Source organism: Panthera leo, chromosome A2 (assembly GCF_018350215.1).
Source record: "Panthera leo isolate Ple1 chromosome A2, P.leo_Ple1_pat1.1, whole genome shotgun sequence".
In the NCBI taxonomy this organism is placed as follows: domain Eukaryota; kingdom Metazoa; phylum Chordata; class Mammalia; order Carnivora; family Felidae; genus Panthera; species Panthera leo.
Genome location: NC_056680.1, coordinates 36290885 through 36306742, shown reverse-complemented (window position 1 = coordinate 36306742; position 15858 = coordinate 36290885). Strand labels below are relative to the sequence as shown.

Genomic DNA, 15858 nt, shown 5'->3' with positions numbered 1-15858 from the left:
TCTTAGGGCAAATATCTCTGGGTAATGAAGAGTAGGTCTTTTGAGTGATTTGGTTGAAGTGTGTGTGTGTGTTTGACATAGAAAGGTCCAGAACATGAGACCTTATGAGGAAAGGAGAAACTGAGCTTAGGACCTATTTAGGAATTGTGGCTAGTTCCAGTGTCAGAGTAAATTTATTTAATTACTTAGTTAATTAATTAATTATTTCAGCAAATATTGCTCTCTCTGTGTTCAGGTATTGAGTCAGAGGCTAAGGATATAGAGACTCATTCATTCTGTTATTCATCAGCAAATACTTATGAGCACCTGCAATGGTGCCAGGCACTGTGCCCAACACTTGGGGACACAATAGCAAGTGAGGTCAGGCAGTATCTGTGACCTCATGGAACTTAAAGTCTAAGAAGGAACAGAGGTGATGAAGTCATCACATAAATGTGAAGTCAGGTGAGGATAATCACAAGGAAGGAAAGTGAGAAGAACTGTGAAGATGTTTATCAAAGGGCATGCCATCCTGTCTGATGGTGTCAGGGATATGATATGGCCAGATTTGTGTTTCAAGTGAGTAGTCTGGTTTCAGTGTTCAAATGGAGATGTGACAATGAAGGCAGAGAACCGGTTAGGGGGCTGCCGCAGAGGTCCCCAGCAAGAACTGTGGGTGGCCCAGACCAGGGAGGTGATCATGGAGACAGAAGTGGACTGATATCAGAAACCTTCAGGAGGTAAACTGCATTGAACTTGGTGAAGAATTGAATGAGAAAGAAGAGGGAAGCGAGGTTGAGAGTAACGTCTGGGGTTTAAACTTCCCTCCCTGGCTTCTAGAACCTGATAAATGCACCATGAAAAACAATATGAAGTATATGCCCCAGCATAAGCAAAATTAGGGCAGAGTTAAATGGGGTGTGATAAAATGTCTCTGGCAGCCTCGTGTTTCAAGATTAGAGTCTAATGTGTTTGTTGCATAGTCCATGGCCAAAGTCAACACAAGCACCCGGATTGTAATGTACCACTTGAGGACGCAATTTGAATATTCCAGCCCCGGGTCTAACTGTGAAGTCAAGCTGTTGTGTGGTCCTGTAATATTCTCCATCCCATCCCACCCCTGAAAAAGCTCTGTGCTCTTTTCTTGTCAGAGCTGTTTGCAAAGCCTGAGGGATGTCACATAACAGCATGCTCTTCAAGGAATTAGCTTTGCAATTTAATGAAGAGAAACTTTTATGACTTCAGCTGGCTCAGTGTTTATAGTTTCTCAGACTATACTATAGTTAAAGCTTGGTTATAAAAGCATACATGTAGACTCATGTAAGTTATATAACTTATAACTCTACAATATATAACTTGTAACTCTTGTAAGAGTTAAAAGAGTAAACACTAGGCACTTGTTAGTATCACTTGTGAATTAGAAAACAGACTTAACAAATATTAACTAACTTGTCATGGACTCTTGGGGACTCATTATTGTTCAATGCTTATATTTATACCCACAACTTGTTCCTTTGACAAATATTTTTTGAGTATTTACTGAATGCTATGACTGTTTCAAGTGAACAATATAATAAATTTCTGGTCCTCACAGGGCTTATGCTCTATTTGGGAAGATAACAAAGCAAAAACAACTAATATAGTATATATACATATTTATAACATGAAGAATAAAACAGGGTGATGAATGTGGTAAGGCACATTAGAAAAGCTGCTTGTTCAAGAAGTCCTTTGTGAAGGGAAGATATTTGAGCTGAGGCAGGATTGATGACAAAGAACTTTGGGGGCAGAAAATATTTGGGGTGGGGTAAACAGCAAGCGCAAATGCCCCGAGGCAGGAAACGGCTTGGCACACTTAACAACAAGAAAGAGAAACCCATGTGGCTGGAATGTCTGAGCCTAGGAAAGAGGAGTCTCCTTGGGGGCCAAGAGATTAGAGGCTCTTTAGAGCCCCAGTGAAGAGCTTGGATTTTATTCTAAGTGCAATGGGACGCCATTGGAGGGTTTTAAAGCAGAAAAGTCACGTGATCTGAGTAGGCGTTAAGAAGATCCTTCTAGTTCCTGAGTGTCAGGTGAGTAAGGTAGGTACCCCAGAGTAGAAGGAAAGTCTGGTGGTTTGGGCCCTCATTTTAGAAGAGAGATAACAGAGAAATGGGTGAATTTTCTATATCTCTTGGATGTGAGCTGACAGGGCTTGCTGGTGAACTACATACAGGAGATTAAAAAAACCAAACAAACAAAGAAACAAGGGCAACTTCTGGGTTTTTGATCAAAGCGATTAAATCATGAAGCCCTATACTGAGGATTCAACCCAGACCTCCTTAACATTCCAGCAATCTCTTTTGAAAGGCAAGTTATCTAATTGCCTGTTCTGGTGAGGAATTCTTCCTTTTGAAGTGTTATCTTATTATTCTATCTCCAGGAAGCAGGAAGAAAGAGAGATTGATATTTATAGGGTGCATTTAAATTCAGGTTTGCCTGCCCCAGATGTCTGCTCCAAGCCTTCTGACTAGGTTAGTAATAGCTGTGGAGCACTCCCTCTGCCACTGATAGGGTCTGCCTTAGTGTCCAATTCCTTAGCTCTAAAGGAAGACAAAGAGGTTGACAGTATTGGCCTGACTGGCCTTCTTGCAGCCCAGTGCTGACTTTTGTTTGCCGTCTACTTCCTGGATCTGGTGTCATGACTTGCCCAAGAAGACTTTGCATACATGCTTGGTAGCATGTGTTGACAGATTGGCTTCCAGAAGGGAATCTGGACTGTGTTCAGGGGCATCTGACAGTCCTTAGAGCCCAGAGAATGACAGTCTGGCCCCTTTGTCTGTCTCCTTGCTTTCTGCAGTCAGAGGCCAGGCCCCAGCGCTCAGTGCTGCAGTGGAGCTGGGTCACCACTGTGGTTTGGACAGAGAGCGAGGTGGGGCGAGCTGTCCTCAGGCTGCTCCGGAGTTGGCTTTAGACAAGAGACTAAGGTCAGGCATGTGGTCGAAATCACACATGTGTTCCTGGCAGAGTTCGCATCAAGCTTTATGAAAATATTTTTTTATAACTTCATCTGTGCTTAACAATGATCATTTCTTGGTTAGAGATGCAGGGAAGGTCCTTGGGATATATTCTCACTGAGGATGGAATTCTGAACTCTGACACTGAGTAGGTCAGCTTTACCCCTTCAAATTTTGTAAAGTCTCTTGTTTGGGCCTAGAGGAGAGTGTCAATCAGTCAGGATCCTGGCAGAAAACAAGATTCTCCTCTGATGGTTCAAATGTAAGAAAATTAATGAAGGAATTACTCTCAGATGTGTGGGCAGGACTAAGGAAACAAATAGGGTTGAGGTGCCAGGCTAGCAGCAGGGTAAGCTGTCACCAACCCCAAGGCGAAAAGGGACCAAGGGCAGAACTGTGGTTACCTGAGCCAGGTGGGACCAGAAACCATCGAGCAGGAGCCCCCAGTAGGGGATGGAGTCCCTGAGGGAGCAGTCACTGCAAGGGAAGTAGCCCAGAGGTGGGAGGGAACAAGAAAGAATTACCCACACTCTCCTGTCATCTCCTGTCTGTCTGCCAGGAAATGGAGGCAGATGGATCATAAGGAGCAAACGAAGACCCACTAGCAAGAGAGGAAATGTCATTCTTCACTCCAAATCATAAGATTGTCACTGTCTTTAAACACATGCACGCATGTAGGCAGGCACACCTCCTCCCGAAAAGGAAGTCCAACTTTGTATCTTCTCTTATTATTTGGAAATGTATGTGTAAGACACAGTTATATTTTTGGTTATGTATCTTCTAATTTAAAAAAAGAAAACAACTTCCTTGGGGCACCTGAGTGGCTCAGTCAGTTAAGTGTCTGACTTCGGCTCAGGTCATGGTCTCATGATTTGTGGGTTCGAGCCCTGCGTCGGGCTCTGTGCAGACTGCTCAGAGCCTGGAGCCTGCTTCAGATTCTGTGTCTCCTTCTTTCTCTACCCCTCCCCTGCTTATGCTCTCTCTCTTTCAATAATAAGTAAATGTTAAAAATTTTTTTAAAACTTCCAGCAAACCACAATTTGCATATTTACTTGTAAATTGCTTGTTGTGCACAGTAGCATGGCAGGTAAGAGCTTGGGTTCTGTAGCTCAGGTTGCTGTGAGCATTACCTGAGCATCTACAAAGCCCTTAGAAATGTGCCTGACGCAAAGTAAGCAAATGGGTTATGTTGCAGTAGAAAACATGTCCCAAACACAAGCTTTAAGGGTGAGACAGAAGTATATAAGCAGAAGTTTAATGTGTATTTCTGTACCCCACCTTGCACACATCGTTGGGGTGTATGCTCTCCACCTTGGAGACCAACAGTTAAGACTTAGTATTTGCTACCTAGCAGACTGTGCTACCTTGAGTAAATTCACCTCCTGCAACCTTACTGGCCTCATCTGTGAACTAATAGCAGTTAATAGTGCCTGCTTTATAGGGCTGTTGGAGGAATAAATGCAGTACATCCGGTCACTTAGCCCAGGCCCTGCCTGGCACATCATGAGTACTCGGTAAAATATTACATGTGATTATTGCTGTGAAAGTCATGGTCATTGTGTTTAAATCGGCAAAGAGGAAAAAATTCATCCTTAATCCTACAGATTCATATAAGATCACTGTAAGAAATATGTTGGCATATTTTTAGACCTTTTCATAAAGATTCCATATACATAGACATATTTTACCTAATTGAATCATTGTACATTCTTCTGTGGACCTATTTTTTTTTTAATTTTTTTTTTAAACGTTTATTTATTTTTGAAACAGAGAGAGACAGAGCATGAACGGGGGAGGGGCAGAGAGAGAGGGAGACACAGAATCGGAAGCAGGCTCCAGGCTCTGAGCCATCAGCCCAGAGCCCAACGCAGAGCTCAAACCCACGGACCGCGAGATCGTGACCTGAGTTGAAGTCGGACGCTTAACCGACTGAGCCACCCAGGCGCCCCTCTGTGGACCTATTTTTAGTGGCTATGTAACATCTTATAGGCTCAGAATAATTTATGCACCCAACCCTATTGTTGGTTATTTATGGTTTCTTTTTTCAATTTTCTTTTCTATTTTAAGCAACACTGTGATGAGTAATATTTTTAACAGCTTTATTGGGATAGACAGTTGACCCTTGATCAACACGTTTGAACTGCACAGGTCCACTTGTACGTGGATGTTTTATAATACAGTACTATAAATGCATTTTCTTTTCCTTAGGACTTTCTTAATATTTTCTTTTCTCTAGCTTGCTTTAATGTTAGAATACAGTATATAATTCATATAACGTACAAAATATGTGTTAATTAACTATTTATGTTATTGGTAAGACTTCCTTCCAATCAAACATAGGCTGTTAGGGGGGCCTAGGTGGCTCGGTTGGTTAAGCATCCAACTTCAGCTTAGGTCATGATCTTTTGGCTCATGGGTTCAAGCCTCTACATCGATTGGGCTCTGTGCTGACAGCCCAGAGCCTGGAGCCTGCTTTAGATTGTCTCCCTGTCTGCCCCTCCCCCTGCTTGTGTTCTGTCTCTCTCTCAAAAAATAAACATTAATTAAAAAAAAAAAAAAAGTAGGATTTTAGTAGTTGTGTTTTGGGAAAGTCAAAAATTGTACTTGAGGGGCTCCTGGGAGGCTCAGTAGGATAAGCATTGGACTCTTGGTTTCAGCTCAGGTCATGATCTCACTGTTTGTGAGTTCGAGCCCCATGACAGCACGGAGCCTGCTTGAGATTCTCTCTCTGCCTCTCCCCTGCTCACGTGCATTTGCTCTTTCTTTCTATCTGTCTCATAATAAATAAATAAACTTAAAAAAATTGTACTTGGATTTTTAACCTCAAGAGTTTGGCACCCTCAACCCCTGCATTTTTCAAGGGTCAGCTATAATTTACATACCATAATATTCAGCCATTCAAAGTGTGCAATTTAATGGTTTTCAGTGGATTCAGAGTTGGGTAACTGTCACCAAAATCTAATTTTAGGGTATTTTTGTCACTCCAAAAAGAAACCTATACCCATCATAGTTCTCCCCCTCTCCACTCCTCCTCGACCCAGGCAGCCATTAATCTACTTCCTGTATCTCTAGGTTTGTCTAAATTCTGGACATTTCATACAAATGACATCATATAATATGTTGTACTTTGAGACTGGCTTTATTCACTTAACATAATGATTTTGAGGTTCACCCATGTTGTAGCATTATCAGACCATCATTTCTTTTTATTGCTGAATATCCCATATTATGGACACATTTTATTCATCCATTTGTTAGTGATGGGTTAGTGATTCTGGCTGTTTTCATGATGGATGATGGTCTTATAAATTAATCTTTGTACACATCTTAATTATTTCCTTTAAATACATGTCTAACTATGAAAATGCTGGTTCAAAGATTATGCACATAATTTCTAAACTTTCAAATATCCAACACTTCTGATCCAGTCTATCATTTGAGCACATTAATTACTTCTTTTGTCCATTGAAGGGTCACTGCTCTTCATCTTTTGAACTACAAAACTTTTCTTTTGTGTTCCTGTGACACCTGGAAGTATTTACTACTAATTCTCTACAGAACAATCCCTTGTGGATTCTATCCTCTTGGGTGCCTGAGACTCTCGTGGGCAGTGATATTCCTAAAGGGAGCTAATTGTATTTACTTGTATCAATCTTTATCCTTTTCTTTTTTTAATTTTTTTTTTTTTAACATTTATTTATTGTTGAGAGACAGAGACAGAGCATGAGCAGGGGAGGGGCAGAGAGAGAGGGAGACACAGAATCTGAAGCAGGCTCCAGGCTCTGAGCTGTCAGCACAGAGCCTGATGTGGGGCCTGAACTCACGAGCTGTGAGATCATGACCTGAGCTGAAGTCAGATGCCCAACCAACTGAGCCACCCAGGTGCCCCCATCTTTATCATTCTCAACTAGAAACTCCCTGTAGTGTGACATTAATGAAAATCAACAGAGACCCATCAGTGGCAGATAGCCTCTTTAAATTGTTTCACTTCGCCCTATTTTTAAGTAACTTTCTGTCACTATGAACCTCTTGAAAGTGGTTAAAATCCAGAAAAATTCTAAGTGAGTGGAATTGTGACCCAAGGTTTCACAGCACACAGGCAGCCAAGTATCGTTAAGCGCATCATCTTATTTCAATGGACTTTTTCTATCCTTTAAGAATTTGAAGATAAGTGAAAGTTTGTTTTCTACATACTGTGGTTTTTAATCCAGCATAGCTGTTAAACTCTTGGGGTGGCCACCTGGGTAAAATCTACTCACGGCTTTCCCTTATTATGTGAACGGATCCTGCAGCGAAGGCAGCTGGTGAATAAACACCAAGCTTAAGCCTTCATCGGTGTGAATCCTGGATAATGTTTACAAATAGAATGGTCTCTGCAGCAACCAACTAGCAGCAGATAAGAGAGCCACCTCATTTATAGCTGCGTTTAATCTTTCCAAAGCCAGAAACATATTTATTGAATGATGGTGAATAGAACAGCTTATTACAGCCTTCACCCCTGGAGTCTCGTTCTCCGCTGACCTTTCTGGTCACAAGCAACAAAGGTGATTAAGATACTTCGTTCTTTGTACAAAGACCCATTGACGGCACTCCTCCAGGCTCCCGGATGTTCTTGTCGGGTTTACCTTCATCTTTCCTCCACTGCCTCTTGGAAACAGCCCCACGCATGTATGAAACTGCTGGCCTAGAAGAGAAAAAAGTGTAGCAGGTACTAGTAAGTGTTTGACTTCTCTTACGTGTCACTTAGGACAGGCATTTTTATACAGGCTATCTAATCTCCACCTCACAACCCCCGCCCCACGCAGTAGGTGCTGTTATACCCATTCTAAAAATGAGAAAGTTGAGGCACATCTGCTCCCTGTCTCTTGGCTGCTGAAGTGTGAAAAAGTTCTAATTCAGTACAGACTTCCTATGATTTCAGCATAGGAAGTGCATTCATTTCTAAGAGTAAATAAAGGTGACTTGATTTGCTAAATTCTTTCCTGTCAGAGATAGTGCCTGCCTTGGTGGCCAAAGCCTTTTAAAATAAATGCTGCAATGTTATATTTGCCAGGATGAGGTGTTCAGAGATAATGCCTCTCAAAAAAAAAAAAAAAATGGGGAAGTCCTATGATCAAGAAATTTGAGAACTTTGAGGTTAAACTAAATGACACAAGATTCTTGATTGCCGACCTTCTCAGAGACTCGAATATAGCACGTGCATTGTGAGTCACCAAGGTGGGTAGAAGATAAATACTTTTTTGTGGGACACCAATGAGCATTTTATTTAAAAATTTTTTTTAATGTTTTTATTTATTTTTAAGAGAGACAGACAGCATGAGCAGGGGAGGGGCAGAGAGGGAGGGAGACACAGAATCTGAGCTGTCAGCCCAGAGCCTGATGCGGGGCTCAAACCCATGAACCATAAGATCATGAGGCCATCTGAAGTCAGAGGCCTAACCAATTGAGCCACCCAGGTGCCCCACCAGTTAACATTTTAAAGAACTGGTTTTTGTGACGCACACAGGGTCAGAATGAACTTAATGGCCATTCCCTTTGGGTTTAATTTTTTAATAGATGCAAAGCACACAAAGGTATTTAGTGAAAAAAAATATTTCTCGCTTTAACCTTTGCTTCTGAGATTCTCTTGAGAGACAGCCATCGATTTCAAGTCTGAGATATTCTATGCATGTGCGACCATGTTTGTACGTATGTATGTGCATGTATGTTTGTGTATGTTTCAATTTTGAGCACTCTATGTACATTTTTCTGTGCTGTGTTTATTTTAAAATGTTTATTTTCTGAGAGACAGACCATGAGCAGGGGAGGGGCAGAGAGAGAGGGGATCAGAGGATCCAAAGTGGACTCTGCACTGATGACAGTGAGCCTGATGCAGGGCTCGAACTCACCAACCATAGATCATGACCTGAGCCAAAGTCAGACACTCAACACTGAGCCACCCAGGTGCCCCTGCACCTTGTTTTTTTTTTTTGTTTTTTTTTAAATTTAATATATATTAGAAGTCATTCCATATCAGTACATATAACACTGTGTCATTTGTTTTAATATCCACATAGTATTCTATTATATGGATGTGCCCTAATTCCTTTAACCAGTACCCTTACTGATGGACGTGTAGAATATCATATTTCTAATTTTTCCTACTGGAAACTGCTGCAGTGCGTGCCCTTGTACATATGTCTTTGTCACCATGGTGCTTCTTGTATCAGCCTTTGATAAAAGCCAAGGGAATAAGAATGTAAAATAATAACAATAATAATAATAACAAATGACTCTGTGAAGTCAAAATGCCACATGTTTTCAGTCTTTTGATCGTCTGGCTTGATCCAGAAGTGTTTAGAGAATTTAGAGTTCTGGAGACTGTAGGTCCAAATCCTAAAAGAACATGTTGTCTGATGTTGTTTAAAATAGAAGAAACAAAAGATAGATGGCGTTTTGAGAGAGAAGAAAAATTCAGGTTTTTGAAAAATTGTTTCTCTTAGACAATGAAGAGGTTGGGAGTTAATAATTGTATGTGTGTTCCTGCTCATGGCAAAATGAAACTTGAAGCACGAAATGTCTAAGAACAGGGATTTCCTACATGCATAACCTTTGATTTTTGATTCAAACCTTACAGCAGACTGCTTTCGTCACATTGGTTCAGAAGCATGAGTTTTGCTTCCTCACTATCTTGTACTGGATTTCATTTCTGCCAAAGAGCATTTACCTCTCAGTCCTTAAGCCTTGTTTTTCCTCTTGAACATATTTCTCCCTTTTCTTTTTTGTGTACTGAATAGAAAAAAAAACCAACATAACAGAGAGTAACTTCATGTAACAACAAATAAAATATTTCTTCTTAAAATGATGTGGAGTCTAGTTGGAATTATGCTATAGAATTTGATGCAAGTCCATCTATGTTTTGTTAAACGGCTTTATTGATCATGCCCTCCATATTTTTTTAATCAGCTTGAGCAACGGGGTTCAATCTTAGAGCATGCTGGGCAAATTGCCTTGAGGCCAAATTGCTATTGGGACATCAGGTAATTTAAATATATTTCACATCAGCTGGTCCTCCTTTGGGAGAGCACCAGTATGCTATAGCCCCTAGTCATCACAAAGTGCCATCACTGGAGGTTAGGCACTCTGTGTGTGGTATCTGATCATTTATACAATATGTTCAGCATCATATGATCCTCTATTAATAGGTGGATCCTGCTGTTATCCCCATTTTATCGATAAAGAAACCAAGGGACAGGATAAAAGTAACTCCTTCTGCACCATCCAGCTGGGATCTCATCGAGCTAGAATTTGAACCCATTGTTATAAAAATCTTGCCCAAATTAGAGATGGCCTGAATCTTTAGGTCTTAACTTGGATTCTTTGAAGGCTGAAGAAATGTAATCAACTGTAAGAGAAGAGGTTTTATCCTTCCTCCCGTCTAGTTATACCAAGCAGTGTGGATGGTCCGCAGTGCTCACAGCCCTGTGCGCAGAGCAATTTGTTCTCCTACATCTAAGCAGGCCTGGCTCCAGAGTTGGCCCAGCTCTCTGGGTCAGAGGCCGGAGCAAGCCCAATGACACAGGTGACTCTTTCACGGAAGGAGATGCCCTGACCCTTTTGTTAACTCCCCTGGGACAGAAGTCATCACTTGCAGTGATGTGCAGTCAAACTTGCAGGTCAGTTAGATGGGCAGGCCCCTCACCATGCTCTAATAGAAACAGTCCCCAGAATTTTCCCTGGAGAAGTTTTACAAACATTAGCTGTTCCCTCTCTGTGTTCTCCTTTGTTGGAAATAGTTAGAACGCTAGAACCCAGCGTAACAGTAAGTTTCCGGATTTCCCCTTTGTGTCAAGCGGCTGATGCAGCGTCATTAAGTAAATCCTGAGTATTAAGGCGTTTTCAGATCGTAAAGAGGAATTTGACCAAAGGATTCCCAGAAACACAAATCTCATTTGATTCTTAATGCTGTGCTCCTCACCACTGCCATGCTGTGGGCATCTGGTCATTTGCAGTTTGTCCTATGGGCAGAGTAAACCCTTCTACCACAGGAAAAATCTCAAAAACTTCATATAAACAGAACAACACCTATGGAGTGCCAGGAACTGCCAGATGCTCCATATCCCCATAAAGACAGATTCCTGGCATCGTTTCACCAAGGACACACTGCCAGCTGCCCAAACTCAAACCAGGATTCAGATGCAGGTCTTGCACACCCTTGCTTCTGTATGTGGTCATTGCCCCTGCTCAGCTGCCTCCCCAAACAAGCAAGATGCAGAAATCAGAGACCAGAGGGAGTCTTGATTGCCAGGTTCAGGTTCCTGCCAAGGCAGGATGTAATTGCAGGGCTAAGGCTAGAGCCTATGATAAGCAGATGCTAAACTTGTTTTTGGCAGAACATCTGGGATGTGTCAGGGTTAGGGCAGAAGTGGGGGAGGAAGAGGCTTAGGTGCAAGGATCCCTTCGTGATCTCTGGTCTCCTCTTGCGTGAGCATGAGGACATTTCCTGAATGCCAGTCCTCAATATTTGAGCGGTTGGCTCAGATATGCTCTGGGTCTTTAAAACGTTCAGGCCCGGAGACATGGTTACAATAGCATGAGCTTGTTTGATGTATCTGAACTTGGTCTTCATCTCTCTGGGGACCCTGGTTTGAGTTACTTGGATGTGATGTCTTTCATGATGGAACAGCTAACTTGTGAAGAGGCTGCTGACGTTTTTCCTATTGACTATGCTGTTCGCCAGTACTGTCCCAGGTTAGAAAGGCATCAAGCACCAGTTGAATGGCTTTGTCTTTGTAACTTTAGCCCTGTTTTCTTTCTTTTTTTTTACAGAAGAGAAATCAATAGATATGTTACTTTTATATAAAATTTCTTTCATTCCTATCATTTCCTTTCTTTTGATTTTCTTATTGTCCGGAAGAATGTTAGGTGAAGATATACTCTTATGTTTACAATTTTTTTCTTTTTTCCCCTTTCTTTCTCCCTCTCCCGACCCAGCCACCACCTCTCTTTCTCTCTGTATTTCTTTTTCAAAGATTGAAGGGCTTGATGCTTTGTGGCTACCCGCACAAAGGCAGCTATAAATTTGGGGAACTCCACAATCTGCCATGCTTCATTCTCCTCCTTTGTTTCCCAGAGTGATCATCATCGTTTTCTCTGGGTAATCGCTAACGGGAGGACTCCAAACTAAAAGGAGGAACAGAGCACAACACTGGGTGGCTTCCTGACACCTATTGTTGGAGCCCAGCTTTGATTTTTCCTTTGCTTAGAAGTGTGGGCTAGCCTCTGTTATTTGCTTTTCTCTCCTCTCATCAATCTTGCTTGAGACTCTAGTTTTACTGAAATACATTGTCATCAAGCCAGCCAGGTGAAAAGGAATCCATTTTCCTGAAATCATTCTTTTGGTGAGAGGCTTTCTGTGTAAACAGATTGTAGAGTAAATCCTTGCTGCTTTTCAGGGTAACTGGGGGGTGAATGAGGGTAGAGTTTTGGAGAGGAGGAAAGCTTTCCTTTTTTTACTCTATTGTTTCCTAGTGAAATGGGGAGACCCTGGGCCCTAGAGCCTTGACCCAGCCGGTTCCAAAGATATCATCGAAGGTTCTTGATCTCCTCACTAGAAAGAATTCAAGCACAAACACAGCACAGCGAACGAGGGACACAAATGGAAAAGTTTATTAAAGCAAAAGTACACTCTCCAGATGTGAGAGCAGGTGAGCTCAAGAAGGAGAGAGAGAGAGAGAGAGATGTGCGCCCCGGGGGGTTAGGTTTTTATCTTTCATTGACAGTTGTTAACCAGGGGGTGGAATATTCACTACTTAGGGCAGATATTTCTTGGAAGCAGGGTTTCCCACTTTTTCTTCCTAATTTGGTCAGGGGTTTCCCGTCATGGTATCTGCCATCTTGGGCCTGTCTGGTGTGACCCACCTTCTCATGGACTGCTGCCAGGACAGGCCTCTCTGACTTTCCCAGTAACTGGCCATGACTTCCTTGTTGCTGGCCTCCAGGCATCAGGTTAAAACCTAACTTAACTGCTTACTCTGACATGATTACAAGGGCAGAACCAAGCATCTTAATGATGGCTCCATCTGTCTTAAAAGTTGGGTAGCTAGCAATTCTTAATTACAGACTTCATGTGGTGGAGAAAGCTAGGGCCCATCTCCTCCCCTCAGGGAGCATAAGCTCTAGTATATCCATAAACAAACAAACACAACTATGAATATGGAAATAAACACAGAAGCCAGCTTAGGGACAGACGCATGCCATGAAGCAAAACGGGTGGAAGGTGGTAACCGTGGGCTGCTTGGGCTAAAGATACCCAAGTCTTTGCTTTTGTACTGAACCAAAATGGTGGGAAAGGGGCAGCCTTGTAAATATCTGGGAGAAAAGCTTTCCAGGAAGGAAGCATCACTGCAAGTGCCTGAGACATGAACAGGCATGTGTTTTGAGAGACAGGAATATGGCAGCTGTTCTGAAAGATAAGAGGGGTCAGTTCGTGGTGAACAGAATGAAAACATTACTGACAAAGGGAAGGATTGGTTCAGGGACCTAAAGAAAGAAGACTAAAAATAATAGAAGTCCCTGTTTGGCTAGTAGCACTATATGGTGCAGATGTACTTTTTAAATAGCTTTAGTGAGATGTAGGGGCGCCTGGGTGGCTCAGTTGGTTGAGCATCCGACTTCGGCTCAGGTCATGATCTCACAGCTCGTGAGTTCGAGCCCCACGTCGGGCTCTGTGCTGACAGTTCGGAGCCTGGAACCTGCTTCAGATTCTGTGTCTCCCCCTCTCTCTCTCTCTCTCTCTGCCCCTAACCCACTCGCATTCTGTGTCTGTCTTTCTCAAAAATAAATAAACATTAAAAAAAAATTAAATAGCTTTAGTGAGATGTAATTTACATACCAACATCCCATGGAAAATGTTTATACATTTGAAATGTTACCCATTTGATATATGTATGGTGACAGTTCGGTGACATTTAGTATATATACAGAGTTGGGCAACTGTTGCCATAATCTTACTTTAGAACATTTTCATCATTCACTAGAAGAAATCTAGTGCCCATAAGCAGTCACTTTCCACACTCTCAACTCCCACTCCAGACCTAGGCAACCACTAACCTACTTTCTGTCTCTGTACTATTCTGTCTCTTGCCTATTCTGGACATGGGATCATACAATCTGTGATCTTTTCTGACCTCCCTAGAATGACGTGTTTGAGGTTTTTCTATGTTGTAAGGCTGTAAGTATTTTATAATATTCCATTATATGGATATACCACATTTTAGATAACCGTTCTTCAGTTAGTAGACATTTGGGCTGTTTCCAGTTTGGGGCTATTACAAATAATGCTGCTGTGAACATTTGTGTACAAGTTTTTGTGTGGACGGATGTTTTCATTTCTCTTGGGTTAAATACCCAGCAGTAGAATTTCTGGGTCATGTGGAGACTCTATGTTTCACATTTTGAAGAACTTCCAAATTGTTTTTCACACTGACCATGCTGTTTTACATTTACACCAGCAATGTGTGAAGGTTACAATTTCTCCATATTCTTGGTAACTCTTATTACTGTCTGTCCTTTTGATTACAGCCACTCCAGTGAGTGTGAGGTAGTATCTCATGATTTGAATTTGCATTTCTCTAATGAGTAATAACGCTGAATGTTTTTTTCATATGCCTATTTATTTGGGGAAATGTCTATTTAAATCCTTTGCCTATATTTTCGTGGGGCTATCTTTTTATTATTATTATTGAGTTATAGGATTTCTTTTTACATTCTGGAGGTACGTTCTTTATTAGACATATGATTTGCAAATATTTCTCCCAAGACAGCAGGTTATCTATTCACTTTCTTGATGGTACCCTTTGAGGCACAGAAATTTTTAATTTTAATGTTGTCTGATTTATTGAAATTCCCTTTTTTTGCTTTTGCTTTTGGGATCATGCCTAAGAAATCTCAAAGGCACTATGATTTACCACTGTATTTTCTTCTAAAAGTTTTAGAGTTTTTATTTTAAATTTAGATCTGTAATGTACTTTTAGTTATTTTTTTGTTTATGCTACAAGATAGTGACCAAATCCATTATTTTTCATGCAGCTATCCACTTGTCCCAATATCTGTTGAAAATACTATTCTTTCCCTATTGAACCATGTTGGACCCTTTGTAGAAAGTCAATTGACTATGAACATTAGAGTTTGTTTCTAGGCTTTCAGGAGAATGCATTTTTAATGCATGGCATCAAAAATGATGGCATTTTTCTAACATGGGGTGAAACCTTCAGAAAGCCAAGCTCTGGTGGAGGAGTAAAGCAGCTGGTAACTGTCAGATAAATTCTGGATTGAAGGGGCTTCATTTTCTATGGCTATAAAATGAATTTATGGATGAAGACTCTGGTATTTCTTACTTACAGTACTGGAAAGAATCTTAAGCAATTCTTAGACCCTTGATAGGACTATATCTTAACCATTCTTGACAGGGCGGTATCTATTCTACAGTTCTTTTTTTTCTTTTCTTTTCTCTTTCCTTTTTAGTCTTAAAATATAAGCTGGGTTGAAGAGATGAGATTTAGGGATTTCAGTACACATGTCAATTGGGTGGTATATACAACAATGTGAATAGAATAGAGTAGAATAGAATAGAATAGAATGTGTAGATACTTGAGATCACTTGATCACACAAATTCAAGGGCAAGGATTTTTCAAGTTAGAAAGGTTTTGAAGTACACTGGAAGAAACATAGACATTGGGCCTTCATCCTCCAAGATTCATGCTCCCCTCTAAAGCCTTTCCCTTGGGGAATTTGTTCCTGGACCATCCCCCTGTGGGATAAACACTCCAAAATACATCAGTGTCCCTGGACTATCTCCTAAACTCAGGCTCCAAATGTCCTCCTGGATATTTGCACTAGGAC

The 15858-nt window shown here is 41.3% G+C and overlaps 1 protein-coding gene across 4 annotated transcripts in view; it reads left to right on the top strand.

The window, feature by feature from the left end:
- FRMD4B (FERM domain containing 4B) overlaps window positions 1–15858 on the top strand; it is a 322217-nt gene that overhangs the window by 46349 nt on the left and 260010 nt on the right. For 2 of the 4 annotated variants that reach the window (XM_042929951.1, XM_042929950.1), the window contains exon 1: window positions 448–719. The exons of 1 other annotated variant lie outside the window; for it this stretch is intronic. The gene's annotated coding sequence lies outside the window, so the exon portion shown is untranslated. Of the gene's footprint in view, window positions 1–447; window positions 720–15858 lie in introns of those variants that run through there. One more of the 4 variants, XM_042929952.1, reaches the window with a different exon arrangement.